We start from the raw sequence: 21,361 nt of genomic DNA, 5'->3' as shown, positions 1-21,361 counted from the left end.
GTCGAGAGTCAGCACTGTCTTTCCGTTGGAAGGACAACACTACTTCTTCAAGACTGCATGGCAATCCACTACTTGCGTGTGCATTCTCTTTTACTACTCAGACTTTGAGAAAAAAAAAAACACTGTAATTTTACTGTGACGGATGATTAGGACTGTCTTTATGGACTGTGAGAAAATTTTAGCTTTTGACCAACATTGTATCAATAAGTGTGTGCATTTGATTTCTTTGTTATTGTAATTGTGAAAAAATTTTTAACAAATATGTATTGGCCAGTGCCCAAAACAATTTGTAAAATTTTTTGTGGGGAGCATGGGGGCTATGTAAGTAGGCGTTCAGGTTTTTATATTGGTAACGCCACGTAGCGCTCTGTATGAAAATCACAGGCTGTGCTGTGTACAGTCTGTGGCTAGTTTGCATTGTTGTCTGCCATTGTAGTGTTGGGCAGCTGGATGTGAACAGCACGTAGCGTTGCGCAGTTGGAGGTGAGCCGCCAGCAGTGGTGGATGTGGGGAGAGAGATGGCGGAGTTTTGCAATTTGTAACAGTGGATGTCATTAACTACTATATATATTATGACTGTTAAGGTAAATACATTGTTTGCTCTCTATTAACATCTTTCAATTGCTAACTATGCTTATCAGTAGTTAGTGCCTTCTGTAGTTTGAATCTTTTATTTAGCTGGCAGTAGTGGCGCTCGCTGTATTGCAGTAGTTCGAGTAATGAAGATTTTTGTGAGGTAAGTGATTTGTGAAAGGTATAGTTAATGTTAGTCAGGGCCATTCTTTTGTAGGGATTTTTGAAAGTCAGATTGCGTTGCGCTAAAAAAATTGTGTGTTAGTTTAAGCACAGTCATGTATAATTGTTCTAACGGGACGTTTCAGAACTTGTGGCACTGGCTGTTGATATACTTTCCGGGATGTGAGGTCGTGGTCCAAGAACTTTTCTGCTCCTTACGTTTCGTCCAGGACTGCGCTGGACTTCCTCAGAGGCGCTGCTCCGCTGAGTCTTGCCGACTGCCTGGGCGGGTGTCTGAGAGCGACTTATATATTGTGAGAAAGGGGGGCGTGGTTCAGGTGACACGTGATGAGCAGTGATAATCCATAGCAAAGATAAGGTTGACTATCGATTACCACCTTGTCAAAGATAAAAATTGTTAGCAATTTTGTAGAGCCACTGTCCATATATCGCTAAGATTCATAGCCTCCTCTTTCCTATTAAAATTATCATGATGTTTATAAATTTCGATAGCTTCTCTGTAAAGCCGTGGATAGTAATTTAACGTTGTAGATAAAATTTCGGTATCCGAAAACTTCACTTGGTGGTTGCCTGGTTGAAGAGCATGTTCCGCTACAGCTGACTTTTCTATTTTTCCAAGTCGACAAAGACTTTTATGCTCTTTCAGTCGCGTGTTTACGCTTCTTTTGGTAGTACCAATGTAAACTTTACCACAGGTACATGGAATTTTATACACACCACATGTCGACAGGGGAGGGCGTTTATCCTTCACAGATCGTAGTACTTGACTTATTTTCTTTGTTGGTTTACAGATCGGTTTTATGTCATGTTTTCGTAAAATCTTACCGATCCGATCTGTTACTTTTTTAAGAAAAGGGAGAACTACTGTATTTTTCTGTCGTTGTGGTTCATTCTTATCTTTTGGGTTTCTGTTCCTTGGACGCAAAATTCTATTTATCTCTTTTCTTGAGTAGCCGTTTTTTTCAAAAGCCTGCTTCAGATGTTTCACTTCAGCATCCAAATGTTCAGGTGTACATATCCGTTCCGCTCAATCGAATTTTAAAACAGCTACACATTAGTACTCGTCTATACAATCAGGTGAAATGTTAAAATGGCTTAAACTTCATACTTGTTGATAACAATTAGGTGAAATGTTACATACTTTAATTACAATGATCATATTGGCTATAACAGTAAAATCATACATACATTACACTCTTTGATTGGGATTAATAAACAGATGTGAAGTGAGGGGCAGGAGGCAGAAGTATAGGTAGAGAGAGAGAAAAAGTGTGTGTGTGTGTGTGTGTGTGTGTGTGAGTGAAAGGGAGAGAGAGAGAGAGAGAGAGAGAGAGAGAGAGAGAGTGAGAGTGAGAGGAATGAGTGATTATACACTCCTGGAAATGGAAAAAAGAACACATTGACACCGGTGTGTCAGACCCACCATACTTGCTCCGGACACTGCGAGAGGGCTGTACAAGCAATGATCACACGCACGGCACAGCGGACACACCAGGAACCGCGGTGTTGGCCGTCGAATGGCGCTAGCTGCGCAGCATTTGTGCACCGCCGCCGTCAGTGTCAGCCAGTTTGCCATGGCATACGGAGCTCCATCGCAGTCTTTAACATTGGTAGCATGCCGCGACAGCGTGGACGTGAACCGTATGTGCAGTTGACGGACTTTGAGCGAGGGCGTATAGTGGGCATGCGGGAGGCAGGGTGGACGTACCGCCGAATTGCTCAACACGTGGGGCGTGAGGTCTCCACAGTACATCGATGTTGTCGCCAGTGGTCGGCGGAAGGTGCACGTGCCCGTCGACCTGGGACCGGACCGCAGCGACGCACGGATGCACGCCAAGACCGTAGGATCCTACGCAGTGCCGTAGGGGACCGCACCGCCACTTCCCAGCAAATTAGGGACACTGTTGCTCCTGGGGTATCGGCGAGGACCATTCGCAACCGTCTCCATGAAGCTGGGCTACGGTCCCGCACACCGTTAGGCCGTCTTGCGCTCACGCCCCAACATCGTGCAGCCCGCCTCCAGTGGTGTCGCGACAGGCGTGAATGGAGGGACGAATGGAGACGTGTCGTCTTCAGCGATGAGAGTCGCTTCTGCCTTGGTGCCAATGATGGTCGTATGCGTGTTTGGCGCCGTGCAGGTGAGCGCCACAATCAGGACTGCATACGACCGAGGCACACAGGGCCAACACCCGGCATCATGGTGTGGGGAGCGATCTCCTACACTGGCCGTACACCACTGGTGATCGTCGAGGGGACACTGAATAGTGCACGGTACATCCAAACCGTCATCGAACCCATCGTTCTACCATTCCTAGACCGGCAAGGGAACTTGCTGTTCCAACAGGACAATGCACGTCCGCATGTATCCCGTGCCACCCAACGTGCTCTAGAAGGTGTAAGTCAACTACCCTGGCCAGCAAGATCTCCGGATCTGTCCCCCATTGAGCATGTTTGGGACTGGATGAAGCGTCGTCTCACGCGGTCTGCACGTCCAGCACGAACGCTGGTCCAACTGAGGCGCCAGGTGGAAATGGCATGGCAAGCCGTTCCACAGGACTACATCCAGCATCTCTACGATCGTCTCCATGGGAGAATAGCAGCCTGCATTGCTGCGAAAGGTGGATATACACTGTACTAGTGCCGACATTGTGCATGCTCTGTTGCCTGTGTCTATGTGCCTGTAGTTCTGTCAGTGTGATCATGTGATGTATCTGACCCCAGGAATGTATCAATAAAGTTTCCCCTTCCTGGGACAATGAATTCACGGTGTTCTTATTTCAATTTCCAGGAGTTTATGAGAGCAAACATTTACATGGCAAGGAGTCTTAAGATTGCATGTTGCATATATTAGCTGCCTAAAGGTTGGGGTAATACATTGGTTAATGCTATAAAATATGCAGATAGAAATACATTTGTGCCAGTAGTTGATGTACATACAGTTTTTAGCTGACAAGGGGTACAAGCTGTTGGTGTGATGAATTATCTGTGAATGAGGTCAGTCTCTTGTACTCTTGGCAGCTGTCAATATTTATGGTAAATATTAGGTGAGTGTTTGTGTGTGTGTGTGTGTGTGTGTGTGCGTGTGTGTGTGTGTGTGCATTTTAAAAGTGTAGGCAGTTGCTGAAAACAGAGATGATACTATTGTAAATATTGTGATTTTTGCCATTTAAGATGGATTCTGCTTGTTTCATTTGATGTTTGTATATTTGGAGTGTTTCAAGGATGTCTAGTTTTCTGCATTTTGGTTGGATGTGTAGGATGCTAATACTTGTGTTGTTAACATGGTGTTTTGTTTCATACAGGTGGGTAGCTATTGCTGATGTGTGATGTTTTTTGTTTTTTAGTGCTGCCATGTATTCTTTGAACCCAATCTCAAATGATCTGCCTGTCTGGACTATGTAGAAGGAGTCACAGTCCAAACATTCAATTTTGTACACACCTGTGTGATGAAGTGGTGTGCCGATGTTGTGGGGTAACTATGTCCAATCTTGTTATCTGTTGTAAAGGATATGCTTATGCCTTTTCGTTTGAAGACATTGGCAGTCCAGTATGAAATGTTACCCAAAAAGGGGATTGTATGGAAGACGTTATTTTCTTTTTGTTTTTTGTTGTGATTCCTTTGCCATTATTGAGTGTTTTAGGGTGTCTACTATGGAGCTGTTATAACAATTTTCAATAGCTGTTTTTCTTATTTCTATTTCTTGATATGTGCATCAACTACTGGCACAAATATATATCTATCTGAATATTTTATAGCATTAACCAATGTATTACCCCAACCTTTAGGCAGCTAATATATGCAACATGCAATCTTAAGACTCCTTGCCATGTAAATGTTTGCTCTCATATAAACACTCATTCCTCTCACTCTCACTCTCTCTCTCTCTCTCTCTCTCTCTCTCTCTCTCTCTCTCTCTCTCTCTCTCCCTTTCACTCACTCACACACACACACACACACACACTTTTTCTGTCTCTCTACCTATCCTTCTGCTTCCTGCCCCTCACTTCACATATGTTTATTAATCCCAATCAAAGAGTGTAATGTATGTATGATTTTACTGTTATAGCCAATGTGATCATTGTAATTAAAGTATGTAACATTTCACCTAATTGTTATCAACAAGTATGAAGTTTAAGCCATTTTAACATTTCACCTGATTGTATAGACGAGTACTAATGTGTAGCTGTTTTAACTTGTCAGAATTTGATTTATATACCACCTGAAGTACACACACATATGTTTGACACCTCAAAACAAACACCGCAAAATGCTTAAAACAATTATTCTGTAATAATGTTGTTACGATGTATATTCTTTGCACTTTGCGATTATGTCTTCTCTTCTGCTATACGAACCTTGCACCCAGCTGATTCCAGACGCCATATTTGTTTACAAATGTGGTAGTATACATGTGTTATGTTACGACAGCAAAAGGAACCTGTGACCACTGAAGGTACTCTAGTTTACGTATTTAATGTTTACCATTAGATATCAGTTTAATTTTTTGTCAAAAGTACTCCTAAACCATATTCTGAAATAGTGTCTTGTTTCTCCACTAGGCAGTGCCACAAGTTCCTCCAAAAATCGTAACACAACACACACACAAATGTAATACTTTCTAATGTAAATCCACCTGATGATGGAGGTTTAAACCTTCGAAACGCGTCGTGGAAATAAATAAAACAGTTACTGGTAACAGTGAACTTGTTGTTTCATTTAATGTCAGTAACAGTCACGGTAAAGCCTAACCTAAAAATGTTCGCATTTAAAGCTTCTATTCTCTCTTTATCTGAGCTGTTCATTCTCCATCTTACACTTCCAGACAGATTCGATCATAAAAGACTTCCAAACACGTAAATTTACACTCGATGTCAACAACCATCCCTTTTTCAAAACAACGATTCTTGCCATTGCCAGATTGTTTTATATATATTCTCTCCTTCGGCCATCGTCGTTCATTTTGTTGCTTAAATATCAAAACTCGTCTCGTTTGGTAGAAAATACGATTGTGGCGCACTCCCATTTCAACTGTTACTATTCTTTCGTATCGATTGTCTCTTATAGCTGCAGTATGGTTTCTGTACAAACTATGGATAAGCTTTCACTCCCTGTATTCTATTGTCACTACCTTCAGAATGTTAAAAAATGTTTCCCATTCAGCAATGTTAAAAACTTTCTCCAAATCTACTGGTGGCATAGAATTGGTTGTCTTTCTTCAGTTCATCTTCTGAGATAAGTCTCGAATTTACAATATATCTCCAGAACCCATTGCTTCCCTCCGAGATCGGTTTCTATCAGTCTTCCCATTGCACTTGGCACACAAGATCTACTCATCTTTTTGCATTTCGCATCAAAATTTTTTGTATTTTCAACTGCATATATTTCCTAAAGGTTATTCATTTAGCCGTTTAGTTTATCAGAAGAGTATTTGGAGAGTCGTTATCTTTTCCTCTGTATAGAGATTTCCTGCAGAGATGGAATGATGTGGTAAACTTGATAGCACGTAGACACAAATCTGAGGGTTCTGGAGCTTGTACACCAAACCAGCCACTCTTTTTTATGTTTATTCCTTGTTTCCCTAAATCTGAAGAGATGATTCTTAGTATAGACTCTTTGAAAACGATACACTCAAATTTGTACCCCATTTTTCCATACCTAATTCTGTTCTGTATCTCTAATGACCAAATTATTGATTGGACATTGACCTTCTTTTTATTTCTAATAGTGCTGCCTCAGCTCAGCTAATTACTCTTCTCTACTTTTCAAATCTCTTTGTTATCGTTAAGATCACCTTAAATATCAGAAAAGTTGCCACTAACCCCATGTGGAACCTTTGATGCTTAAGCAAACCCAAATAAGTCCGCTAAAATATTCATAATGCACTTGAAATGGAAACTACATCTTGTTTAGAGAAATTAAGCCACGCTTCTGGTTGTCGACAGCAGAACCATCGATGCCCGTTTACAAATTGGATCATGTCATATATGGGTTAGAGTAGGAATGCAATGGCAGTTCTAGATCAAATAGGCCTTGGACTTCTCTCCCCTTCACCTTCTCACCCTCGTCCATGCCTCCTTTCCCCCTCTCTCCTATTCCATTTCCATACTCCCCTACTGCTTCCTCTCCTCCTCCTTACACCTCCACTTTCATGCATCCCCCTCTGCTCTTCCTGTTTTCAGAGATGCTGGTATCTTAAAATTAACAGCAGTGCAGTCTTCAAGTTTTCAGAGATGCTTGTATCTTAAAATTAACAGCAGTGCAGTTGGCCCGAAGGGATCGATGGTGGTTCTAATTTTATGACACAAGTATCTCAGAAAACTTCCACACATTCATACTCACACAAAACGAAAACCAGCCGCTGTGGCCGAGCGGTTCTAGGCGCTTCAGTACGGAACCCCACTGCTGCTATGGTCGCAGGTTCGAATCCTGCCTCGGGCATGGATGTGTGTGATGTCCTTAGGTTAATTATGTTTAAGTGGTTCTAAGTCTAGGGGACTGATGACCTCAGATGTTAAGTACCATAATGCTAAGAGCCATTTGAACAAAACGAAATTTGTGAGACATAGCTGTCATTGATATTTTTATAAAGCCCCTGGTTATTGCTAAAAGCCAGTTGGCGTTTCTGTAAAGCCACATGTTATGACTACAAAACATTTTCGATGGTACTGAATAATATCGAAAAATATTGAAAAATATTCATTAACTACAGTAATATGGAAAAACGTTGAAAGTGCTGAAAGAATATGATAAGTTATCATATAATCGAAAAAAATATCGCTAAGTACCGATATGTAACTGAGTTACTGCAAGCACAAGAAAGAATTTAAAAGTATCGAACGAATCGGAATTTCATTACGTATTTATGAAACATATTTGTTGCATGAAGGTACACTGCCCACAGGTGATAGAGCACATGTTTCTTGCTTGTTCATTGAAGTCGACCTGGTGAAATATGACATGCTTGAAGATTGCTTCAACAATTCCTTGAATGCACATGTGCAAACGTCATCAGGTCTCGATTTGTCTGAAACCTTTCTGAGTGAACAGGAAGATAGATATTAAAAGCAAGACAGTCAGTAGTTGTAAATCGTTGATGATGTTTGTGGCACTATTACTTGTCCTGTGTGCGTGTGTCATCAAGAGAATTTATGTACCCATACATAACTCTCCTCAGCTTCAGAATGTAGGTATAAAGGATGTTACTACCACGAGTGCCAATTCTTACACTTATTGTGCTATGGTGTTCATACAGTTTAAGAGAATCTTATTTTTCTTGCAACTATAAAACATAGCCACAAAATTTCAGAATCTTCATTTGCAAGCTGTTGTTGAAGACGAGGAGCTGCTGCAGATAGTTTAGTACTCTCAGCAGTAGTATATACTAATGAATAAAGAGTACATCCATTGCAAAAGGTATTGAAGTCAGTGATGATACTCTTGATGGATTTGTGTGGGTCCTGATTTCAAAGGTCGGCTATATGCTGGTGTAATAACCAATACTGATGGCTTTAAGGATCCCAAAGGCTTTCTTGACACACATCTTTCAGTTATCAGTCATGGAGTATGTAGGTTCAGTTGGTTCATTAAGATAATGTCCCACTTGTTTGAAAATTCCTACTTTCCAACTGAGTTGAAGTTAGGCAGACGTCTACGACCAGTGAGAATGTGTCCCTATCAGTATCCGATGATATCAGAGAACGCTATTCAAGGAATACTACAGACTAACTTAAAAAAAAACTGTAGTATTCCTGGTTCACAAATACAGTTGGATGTTAAAAGAGATTTTAATACTTTACGTTAATGATATTATAAATAACCACGTTTATGCAGAAATGAACAGAAAATTACAAAACTATATTTCAAACAACCAATTTGTGATAAATGTAGATTCAAAGAACGATAATTATTGCTTCAAGTGGTCAGTTATACCCTGGTTTGTGCCCAGCAAATGTCAGTGTGAGCTGCATCTCTGATTACCATCCACATTCTCATGCATTACCCAGAAATCTGAAGCGAATGGAAATAGTGTATTTGGAAAAAGCAGTGGCGCTTGAAATATGTCAGTACATTGCTGCACTCACACATTTCGTGTTTCACTACGCTTACATTCAGATCATCTCAGCCTGAGTTATAATCCTGCTGATTAATAAATATTTCATGCTGACCATTGGTGATAGTAGTAATTATATGGATTAAGCTAAGAACTCCTGTCTTAATATTTTCTCTATTCTGGTGGTGGTTTGCATGTAGCAAATTTCTGTAGTTGCTCATTTTAGGTGGGATCATGATGAGCTGAGGGAAGAACAGAATTGTAGGGCCCCATATAGTTCCTTGGGGAATACAGGCCGGCTTTCAGTGGAGAAAGCAAGCAGGTTTAGGGAGGCTTGTTGGGTCTGGTCGCTGGAGGTAGGCAGGGGCGGCAAAGTATTGTAAATCTGGGCGCCTGGCAGAGTTTTTCCACTAGCTCTACCCTGCACGGCACGTGGTCAGAATCTGTAACTACAAAATTCTAGTAATGAGCCATAATGAGAATCTGGCCCTGTGTAGAATATTACCGTGTTACAAGTCGAGCCATTTGGCCAAAGCACAGATCTAAAGAATGTGTTATTCTCTGGCAGGTAGCTTCCTAGAAGGCACCGGAGTGAAAGGCCAATCGCAGATACAGATTTCTGATGTCTCATGGAAAGAGATGCAGTTGTGTTTCGCTTAGAAATTCTTACCTTTCTTTATAAGGGCGATGTTCCGACATCCCTGCGCCACTACACACTGGATGAACTTCCACACATTTAGAAAATAGAGGGCAAAAATTTCATAGGATAATCTTAAAAATGTAGCAGAGAGTGAGAAGCAGGTTGCCATCTTCTGACAATTTCAGGCACTGGGGATCAGCATATTGTAGTAAAGTCTTAACTGATGAGTTGGAGATTAGCACTAAAGCACAGTATACACTGGAAGACAGTCGACTGGGTGGTTTTGTAAAACTTCTCCCAGATGGTAAGTTTGTTCGTTTGTTAAAAATAATATCATTGGTCATCACGTATCGGGACTTTTCTGTAGGGGAGGGGAGTTATGCGAATGCTGCAGAGAGCACAGGAATCATATAGCTCCTTTTGGTAAACGGTGGAGTTTGGTTCTTCATCTTGGGTGGATCTCACCTGTACGTTTTCGACAGCGGAAAGAGAACACTGGTACTTTGACTTCAGAAGGGGATGGCAGATTTCTGGCTTGGAGGAGTGCTGGATGATGTAGGGCCACCGTCCGCATTGCTTGCAGCTTCTCACCTTCCAATACACAAAACAGAGTGAGAACTTGCAGCTTAGGCTAGTGGGAATGGGGGTTATTAACTGTTTGAAAGCGCATTGTTTTGAGTTGATTAGGTTTGGTGATTTCTTAAGTTTATGGTTCATTTATGACCACGTTAGTTGTGTTGCATCTGGCGAAATAAGAATAATCACTGTGCACGCATCACGGCTTTGTCTTTTTGTAGATGGCTTATGAGATGATTGTCATTCGTGTTCACCTGTTTCATGTGGACTTTGCTAAGATAGTCTGTTGTTAGTTCATATTTGCTCAGTGTTCGTGAATGTTAATCTTCGTGTTATCAGTGCTTGATTGACCTCAATAATATTCTATTTTTAGATAATATTCTTGTGTGTGGTAACAGAGAAAATTACACTGCACAACAGAATTAAAAGATCACTTTTTCCAAATCATGTAATCGCCTGCCATTGCAACGCATGAGTGTGAAATTTGGCTCAAAGGTGCCTACAACCTTCCTGTGTAATGTCCAAAAGCATGGCACCCTGCGACCTCACTCTCGTTCTCGGCGACGCCTCAAACAGCTATGTGTTGATACATGCAACAAAAAACTCAGTAGTTGGTGTGAGCCATAAGGTGGGTTAATGATGTCACACTGGCACCATATTTCACCACAATTCTGACCAGTACCACTGTAGACGTGTCATCGGATGGGAAGGTCGTCACAGCCCCTCTTATCTACAACCGCCTCACCCATTATATAAACATTATATTAATAAGCAGTCAACTGCACCCTTCCGTCTCAACAACGTATGTAGGGTATGTTTTCACTGTGAGGCCATCTTAGTTCAAGAGTTCCTACATACCGTTTACAAACCATCTGATGATGATTTGGTAAGTAGTCAAAACTGTTAATATTACACATTGTGTGACTAGAAGCTGCAATATATAACTAAAAAGATATTAAATTCCTTTTTTAACTATATTTTTTAATTATAATATAATTTTAATTATACATATAAGCTATTAACTTCTTCGGCGCCTCTCCCCCCCCCCCCCACCCCCAGAACCCGCCCCCCACCAATGAACGATGGACATTGCCGTTGGTGAGGAGGCTTGCGTGCCTCAGCGATACAGATAGCCGTACCATAGATGCATCCACAACGGAGGGGTGTCTGTTGAGAGACCAGACAAACGTATGATTCCTGAAGAGGGGCAGCACCCTCTTCAGTGCATTGACTGATCTGGTCTTGTAATACCGACCAAAACGGCATTGATGTGCTGGTACTGCGAACGGCTGAAAGCAATGGGAAACTACAGCCGTAATATTTCCCGAAGGCGTGCGGTTTTACTGTATGGTTAAATAAAGATGGCGTCCTCTTGGGTAAAATATTCCGGAGGTAAAATAGTCCCCCATTCGGATCTCCGGGTGGGGACTACCCAGGAGGACGTCGTTATTTGGAGAAACTGGCGTTCTACGGAACAAAACTTTGCACAGAGCAAAACTTAATCATAGCTAACACTTGGTTTAAGAATCATGAGAGAAGGTTGTATACGTGGAAGAGACCAGGAGACACTGGGAAGTTCCAGACAGACTATATAATGGTAAGACAGAGATTGAGGAACCAGAAATTGTGAGACGTTTCCAGGGGCAGATGTGAACTCTTACCACAATTTATTGGTAACTGAAGAAACTGCAAAAAGGTGTCAATTTAAGGAGATGGGACCTGGATAAACTGAAAGAACCAGGGGTTGCAGAGAGTTTCAGAGAGAGCATTAGGGAACGATTGACAAGAATGGGGGAAAGAAATACAGTAGAAGAAGAATGGGTAGCTTTTAGAGATGAAATAGTGAAAGTAGCAGAGGATCAAGTCGGTAAAAAGACTAGGGCTAATAGAAATCCTTGGGTAACAGAAGATATACTGAATTTAACTGATGAAAGGAGAAAATATAAAAATGCAGTAAATGAAGCAGGCAAAAAGGAATACAAACGTCCCAAAAATGAGATCGACAGGAAGTGCAAAATAGCTAAGCAGAGATGGCTAGAGAACAAATGTAAGGTTGTAGAGGCGCATATCACTAGGGGTAAGATAGATATTGCCTACAGGAAAATTAAAGAGACATTTCGAGAAAAGAGAACCACCTGCATGAATATCAAGAGCTCTGATGGAAAACCATTCCTAAGCAAAGAAGGGAAAGCAGAAAGGTGGAACGAATATACATTCCACACAAGGGCGATGTACTTGAGGGCAATATTGTGGAAATGGAAGAGGTCCTAGATCAAGATGAGATATGATACTGAGTGAAGAATTTGACAGAGCACTGAAAGACCTGAGTCGAAACAAGGCTCCGGGAATAGACAACGTTCCATTAGAACAACTGATAGCCTTGGGTGAACTAGCCATGACAAAACTCTACCATTTAGTGAGCAAGATGTATGTGACAGGCGAAATACACTTAGACTTCAAGAAGAATATAGTAATTCCAATCCCAAAGAAAGCAGGTGTTGACAGGTGTGAAAATTATCAAACTATCAGTTTAGTAAGTCACGGCTGCAAAATACTATCACGAATTCTTGACAGACGAATGAAAAACTGGTAGAAGGCGGCCTCGGGGAAGATCAGTTTGGATTCCGTAGACATGTTGGAACACGCGAGGCAATACTCACTTATCTCAGAAGATAGATTATGAAAAGGTAAACCTACGTTTCTAGCATTTGTAGACTTAGAGAAAGCTTTTGAATATATTGACTGGAATACTCTCTTTCAAATTCTGAATGTTACAAGAGTAAAATACAGGGAGCGAAAGGCTATTTATAATTTGTACAGAAACCAGATGACAGCTATAAGAGTCGAGGAGCATGAAAGGGAAGCAATGGTTGAGAATGGAGTGAGGCAGTGTTGTAGACTATCTCCGATGTTATTCAATTTGTATACTGAGCAAGCAGTAAAGGAAACAAAAGAAAAATTTGGTGTAGAAGTTAAAATCCATGGAGAAGAAATAAAAACTTTGAGGTTTGCCGATGACATTGTAATTCTGTCAGAGACAGCAAAGGACATTGAAGGCCAGGAGAACGGAATGTACAGTGTCTTGAAAGGAGGATGTAAGATGAACATTAACAAAAGCAAAACGAGGATAATGGAATATAGTCGAATTAAATCAAGTGATACTGAGGGAATTAGATTATGAAATGAGACCTTTAAAGCACTGGATGTGTTTTGGTATTTGGGAAGCAAAATAACTGATGATGGTCGAAGTAGGGAGGATATAAAATGCAGACAGCAACGGCAAGAAATGCGTTTCTGAAGACGAGAATTTGTTAACATCGAGTATAGAATTAAATGCCAGGAAGTCTTTTCTGGACGTATTTGTATGGAGTGTAGCCATGTATGGAAGTGAAACACGGACGGTAAATAGTTTGAACAAGAAGAGAATAGAAGTTTTTGAAATGTGGTGCTACAGGAGAATGCTGAAAATTAGATGGATACATCACGTAACTAATGTGGAGGTACTGAATCGAATTGGGGAGAAGAGGAATTTGTGACACGACTTGACTAGAAGAAGGGATCAGTTGGTAGGACACAAACTGAGACATCAAGGGATCACCAGTTAAGCATTGGAAGGAAGTGCTGATGATAAAAATCGTATAGGGAGACCAAGAGATAAATACACCAAGCACATTCAGAAGGATGTAGGTTGCAGTAGTTACTCGGAGATGAAGAAGCTTGCACAGTATAGAGCAGCATTGAGAGGTGCATCAAACCATTCTCTGGACTGAAGACAATAACAATTTTAACTTTTTAACAATAAACTAAATTGCAAAATGTAACAAAATTTGACAATATCTCATTGCGTAAGCGTTAGTGGTATGTGCCAGTGGTAACAATTTTCTCACACAACGTCTTCATATTACGGAGGTAACATTATGTATAGAGGCCCATCCATATTAAAAGGACACTGTAATTAATGAGAGTATGTGTTTTCTCCTAACAGTGTTTAATATCAATAATAATGTGCCTAACTATGTGTAAATAATCCTAACGTTACTGAAGTATGCTTGGATGACTTCTTGCAGCCACGTTAAATAACAGTTTCTCAAACTTTGCTCGCTATAACTTCACAAAAATAAGTCACTATTAAAGCAATGCTTCTGTTGAGCCTATAAAGTGCTAGCTTCATGTCTATCCTTGTCAATGGCAGAGGTGACATAACACACACAAGCACACTTACACCATAACCTGTACAAATTTGAAATCACAGTCACAGATATGTAACTACTTCGACAAACTGTTCCATTTTGATCGCGTTGAAGTATGTCAATATATTTTGCGCGTTTTTCCTCTGTGTAGAACAATGAATGCATGAATTAATACAAGCTGTTTACATTTAATGAACAGTCTGCACGTAAAATGCGAACTGGAGCAGGCTTGCAACATCAACTGTCTGTCGAGTAAATGGTTTTACATAAATGTATGAGGATTTTCTTGAGTAATTTTATAGGCATATAAACTAATAAGAATTATTGGCATTACTGAGTCACATCGGTATAAAACTATCTATAGTAGGTCGTTAGTTATAATGTTCTGGTTGTTCATGTAGGCCATGGGATCGTATCAGTCATTCACTGATAGCTCTGAGCACTATGGGACTTAAAATCTATGGTCATCAGTCCCATAGAACTTAGAACTACTTAAACCTAACTAACCTAAGGCCATCACACACATCCATGCTAGAGGCAGGATTCGAACCTGCGACCGTAGCGGTCGGCGGTTCCAGACTGAAGCGCCTAGAACCGCACGGCCAGATGTGGTTAAATGTCTGTGGACAGCACTATTGCAAATGGGCCTATTTACAAAACTTTCGAAGCTGCAACAGTATCCGCTGCTAACTAAGTCGAAAAATGTCATTCCGTTTAGCGCTTAACACTCATTTCACTGTCAGTTTCAATAGTCTGATAGCAACATATAACTGTGAGTGAAATAGCAGATGCCTAACCTAACTACTATTCTTTGACAACGGTCTCTAGCTTCAACGTATAACTTTAGTCAATGTCTGCCAGGAAAGTCTATTGCAAGATAAATATTTACTAAGTGGCAAACAATGTCCATTGGCCAAAGATGTATAACTTGCTTCTTCACCTGAAACCTTCCGTAGCGGCTGATGATCAATGGTCCTGTAGCAAGTGAGATGTTATCAGTGAAGTATGGAGATGATAAAATGGGATAAACCTATCGGGAAAATGAACAAATAATTTAGAAAGTGTAAATAATCATAACTGTCATTCCGATGAATTCTCCGTCATAACATTCTCAATGTTGAGATCTTTCAAATTCTTGTATAAAGAGTAGGGGACCAGGCTGTGCTGGGCATGAGGAATGAATACTGTCTTATGCACAACAAGTAGACGCAATTGTAGTGATTTATTTCAATACTGTGGTGACAATTTTATTTTAAACTCTCACTTTTCACGATCTCACAGTAGCTGATTTTTGAGCTGATAGTACGTTCATAATTCAAATTCTCCAAATATGAAATATCGTTTAGCACTCACTTTTTACAATACTCCGCCCGTATTACACCTGTAGTTCACAGTCTCTTCTCAACCAAAATAAAGCTGATAACTGTCCAGTACACCGTCTCAGAGAATTCACCAGGTACTCATGTTTTGTGACGTTGCCTGTTCCTTTCCAGTAGTTTTCATGTCGTAATTCTTCTAGGTCAATCTAGAACCAACTTTTACCGTATAGAGTTTTATTTCTTGATATCTTCTTTCTTGCAATCTCCTCTTCTTCACTGACACTCTCAAAAAAATAAATAAATAAATAAAAATTAAAAAAATGCGTATCTTCTCGAAATTTAGTATTTTACTACAACAATGCTTCAGTGACATTTTCCGAAAACTTCTGTCTTCCTTCGTCACTTAGTAATTAAACAGCTCCCTTTTGTTCAATACTACTAAAATTTCTTCCATTCCATGATCTCAGCTCGTACAGCAATCAGTGTAAAATTTTAAGTAAATATACAGTCTTGGTTGTAAGGGTTTTAATTTTCAAATTTCAAAGACGTGTTTCGCCTGTGGTATTCATCTTCAGATTACAGAAACTGGTCAGAGCGCATGCCGTCCGTAAAATGATGACACGAAGCGACTACATTGGCAAAATACGAGTGGGATATGAAAAAGTTGAAAATCCCCAATGCCTGTCAACTGCTTTTTTTTGTTAACTATGCGTAAAGGACGCCGCACAAGTTAATAACAGATGCACTGCTCAGCTCCATGGATGGGGGGCACAACGTGTATGAGCGGCTCTGCTGACAAACATAGGATCTATGTTTGACAGCGGGGACGTTCATGCATGTTGTGCTTCCCATCCATGAAGCTATGCTGTGCATCTGTCGCTAACTTGTGCGGCGTCGTTTGGACATAACAAAGAATAAAAAACAAAAACAGTTGACAGGCACTGAGGATTTTCAAATGTTTATATCCCACTCACATGTCGCCACTGTGTCATCAATTTACGGACGTCGTGCGCCGTGAAAGTTTCTGTAAGCTGAAGATGTCTACCACAACCACAGGAGTTATTGGAATTTGAAACTAAAAACTTCCTCAACCAAGACTGTATATTTATTTCATACTTTACTTCTCTTCGTAAAACCTGACTTTCATAAGAAAGAAATTTCCTCCCTTTCCTCGAAATGATCACTCTTTTCATTAGTTAAACGACATGTCGTCATCCGTCAATCATAACATTATGGAGTACCAGCACCGACTGTCACCTTTCGTCTGTCACTTTCTGCTCAGCAAAATTTTGCGCAGGCAAAACTTGTTCTACAGGAACAAAGCGTTTTTTTTCGTATAAATTGCATACAATTATAGTCACATAAAATATTACAGCAGACTTATAGAACAATACGTATTATTTACACATAAATACAAATAAAATAGAATTAAGGATCTACAAATTATATAAAATTTTCATTACATATGTACTTAATCATTGAAGATGTATACTTTTATTTTGTGTTGGAGACAATCTCTGTTACACGTATCTCATAAATTGGAATAAGACACAATTGTTCTTGTTAGAATATTCTAAAGATACATGGCTCTGTTACAGTTTCATTTATATGTTTTAAATAACTATCAAAATTGAAATGATGATGATGATGATGATTGAAATAAGCTATACACAGTCACACTCCCACGCATTAATATCGCTACGTGACGAGAGTACACTACGTACCTTACAGTTTGCTGGTTGCTCCAAACGTTTATCAATGGTCTATGACGTAGCCATGCTTCAGCTGTTCATGCTGGTGCCTAGTAGTACATGATTCATAAACCACACCTCTATGTTTATCAACACTTCTCCACTGTTTTTAGCACTCTCTCCTGCAAGATAAAGCACTCTATTCGCTTTGAAGTCTGACATCTGGTTTTCTCAACAGCCACTAATGTACTGCGTTGCGTTGAGAGTTATAACCTCTGCACCAGTTCTCATTGGATTCTTTTCACTGTAATACGTGAAGGTGATTAAAGTAAAACAATACGTAATACATAGAACTAACTATGCACACAAAACTGCAAAAATCTTCCTTGTAAACAAATTCTCTTAATGCTTCGTTTTTTCATCTAGTCTCTCTTTCGACAACGTTTTTGTAGCTCTGTAAAGCTTCGTATCTCATGTCTTTCGTTTGACTCCAGGTCAGTAAGTTTTTATAAATTTTCAATGGTTTTTCCAAAAACTTTAAAACTCCCCCATATAAAGCAAGAAACTTTCCAGTTGCTGCTAGTTCCTCGCTGGGTTTCTTATGACTTCTCACTACAGTACAGTCTGTAATTCGGAATTCTATATGCTATATCCTTCCATCATGCCACCTTTTCCATCATGTCACCTTCTCCTGATAGTTGCTCTTAAATCTTCGATTAAAATTCTCCTTTGTTGTGGTGAGACCACATTCTCTCTGATCAAATTGAGTAGTAGTTCTCCTTTTATTATTAAATACGGTGTCTGATCTGTACTTTCATGAGGTATGCAGTTAGTGACATTTTCAAATTGTTGAATATTCTTTCCCCAACCAGTGTATTTTCCGAACAATAGATTTACGCCAGTCATGATATTTCTCTCACACAACGTCTTTACATGTTACTCGCTGGGTATTAGCGTATTGTTTGTAATATTTTTATGTCAAGAGATGTTAATTTATTCTCCTACTCCCTGGACATAAATTGTGTATTAGTGTCTAATATTATTACTTTAGGTTACCCAATTCTTCTCAATATCAGTTAACCATTGCTGCAGCTGCCCTGGCGCTTGCTGTACTGATTCGATGAAGTTTAATGAACTTAGTAATAATGCATCAGCCTTCTCCAGTAGTTCTAGGGAACAGACCAAACAAATCTATGGCTGCTAGTTCTAACACCTCGTCTTCTTGAAAGGTTTTCATCTTCCTTGAATCGATTTATTCATGCTTTTCATCTTTTCGCAACTCTCTAAAGTACTAATGGGCTGCTTTGTCCTCCTCCTCGTATTCTTGAAAATAACAGTTTCTCTCAACTTTGACAGACATTTCAAGTTCCAAGATAACCATGACTGATATGGATGTAATCAATTAATTTGTCAATAAATTTCTCAGACGAATAAATTTTCCACTTTGAATCTTCTTCATTTGTGAATGATGTAATGCTTTAATATTTTACTATCTAGTTTGCCAATTTTGGATCCAAGACTACTTGTATTGATCCATCTTCTTTATTTACAACAAACAAAGGTATTTGCAGGCTGAATTAGCTGTTTTGATCGTGTGCCACTGTTCCAGTTTTCTACAACAGACGTCTGGGTAAAGGTACTGGATATGGTTTTGTTACAAACAGCTGAAAGGGTTTTAGTTTAAGCTTATATTCATAATTATATGTTATTCTGATTATTATATGTTATTATGAGCTTTTATTTTATTAGTAAATCCTTCAGTGACTTCCTTCTTCGGTGGTAATAGTTCCAGTGCTGTTTACGTTTTCCATTATTTTCTCCTCTGTTGTCTTGTTGACTGTTGCTATCCCATAGTTGGGACATGCTTCCTGCCCAGCAAAATCATTCCATTTTCACTCTATGAGTTTTCATCGACATATTCATGCCTCCTCTTTCAATATAGCTCTGTGAAAGAATGTTCTTTCAATCCTACCATTTATTGCAAGCTCCACATGCATACAATCAAAGTCTTGTTTAGCTTCATACTTGCTCAGCATATCCATTCCTAGTGCAATATCTATAGTGAACTTCGGCACTAATAAAAAATCTTGCTCTACTTCAAAAGCTCCCAGATTAATGGTTATGTAAATTGGTTCTGTAACACTTCAGTTAACATTCCTGTAGTGCTTTCAGTTCTGACTTTTGGTACTGGCATCGTTACTATCTTTCAGTTCTTAGTCATATGTTGATACAACACCTCTAAGATGGCTGTAACTATACTGCCACTGTCTACAAGAGCTGTTATCAGCATTCTGAAAAATTTCATCTGTATTGGAGACTGACTATTATTTGCCTCCCCGCACCTTTCAGTCTTACGCAATAAAAATCCTTCTTTGTGTGTGCACATCATTAGTATTTCCGGCTTGCTGCTTCCTCTTTGTTTGTCTGAAGGTTTTTTAATCTTTTGGTTTGATATACACATCGGTACTTTAGATAGGGAGTGACTCCGTAATCTTCTCTTTCTCCTTCTTCACCAACAGTTTCCGTTTCTTCTGACTGTACTGCAAACTCTGTCATATTTGTTTTCTCAGTCAAATCAGTTTGTGGTAGTCTGAAAATTCCTAGCTCCTTTGAACTTATACAACTCTCTATGAAATCTATTATGGCTTCAAATTCTTTTTCTTCTATTGAATCTTCTACACTACTGTCTCTCCCTTGCCTCTTATCCTCCTCTCTATCTAGAACCTCTTCTTTTTCATCACTTTCACTTTCCCCTTCCCTGCCATCTTCCTCTGTACCCCATTCTGGTTTCTCCTCTCCTCCCTCGTCCTTCTTCCTCTTTATTAAAATCTTCTTCTCTTCCGTCATTTGCATCGTTCGTTTCCATCCTCGTCCTTCTCACTGCCGTTGCCTTCCATCCTTTCCACTCATATGTTTCTCCCTCTCCAGCTTCTTTCTCCTCCCAAAACTCGTTGTCCTCCTCCCATTGCTCTCCTACTTTGGCATCTTCATCTTCGCTTTCCTGTTGCTACCACGTGATCATCCTCTCCTTTTCCTCTTTCTTCATCAGTCACTTCCGCTCCCACACATTAACGGTCTAAGGCGCTGCAGTCATGGACTGTGCGGCTGATCCCGGCGGAGGTTCGAGTCCTCCCTCGGGCATGGGTGTGTGTGTTTGTCCTTAGGATAATTTAGGTTAAGTAGTGTGTAAGCTTAGGGACTGATGACCTTAGCAGTTAAGTCCCATAAGATTTCACACACATTTCGAATTAATGGTCTTCAGATTTCTTCTTTCATTATATAAGGCTGTGGTGAAAAGCAAAGTCTCTGAATTTTTATTTAAAAACTCTTACAGCTTTTTAGACACAACAAAGGAATTTATTAACATTCTACATCTTTAATCTTCTTGTCTACATATTTGCAGCTCTCTGCCTCTAAACGAGTCTGAATTGTAACGTGTAACATGGCGTTGTGTGACATAACTACGTCGGTGAGTGAGAAACAATGTATTGTAATCTAGTTGCGAATTCGAAGAGTTCGTCCACACATGGAGTACCCTCTCCATCAGCATGAATGCCAGACCACACACGAGCGCTGCAACATCTGCATCTATCCGACGCCTTGGCTCCACTGTTTTCACACATACACAAATGAGAGGCACTACTTTTCAGCATGCACTCGTAACTTCAAATTTTGTAGGTTTTTTCTTGTGGTTACATCCTTCAACAATTTCTTTCATCTGAGATTTACTTTCTGTAAAACTTCAAATTTACAATGATTCTATCTGCAATAAATTGTAGCTTTTATTGCTGTACCGCTCCAATTCCATACACTCCATTTCCCACATCGTGTTGTCTTGAGTGACGTCGCATCGACTAACGTCGTTACTGAGTTCGCTTGTGGTCTTGTCTTGCGGGTGCGTATGACGTCAGTCCCTCTGCAGTCGCTGTCCTCTTCACTCACTAACCCCCAGCCTCTCTCGCTGTTGCTGACGTCATCTCTTTTGCTGACGCGTGCCGTACTTCCTTCTCCATTCGTCGCCCTGTGTTGCTGAGAATGAAAACGAATCTTTCTTCTGTCTCATTGCTGAATGTGTCCGCAATGATCTCTTGATCTGCAGTGTTTGTGACGTTATCCTTCCTGTCTACAGCAACTAACT

Source organism: Schistocerca cancellata, chromosome 1, assembly GCF_023864275.1.
Source record: "Schistocerca cancellata isolate TAMUIC-IGC-003103 chromosome 1, iqSchCanc2.1, whole genome shotgun sequence".
NCBI classification, from domain to species: Eukaryota; Metazoa; Arthropoda; class Insecta; order Orthoptera; family Acrididae; genus Schistocerca; species Schistocerca cancellata.
This window is presented reverse-complemented; position numbering follows the sequence as displayed.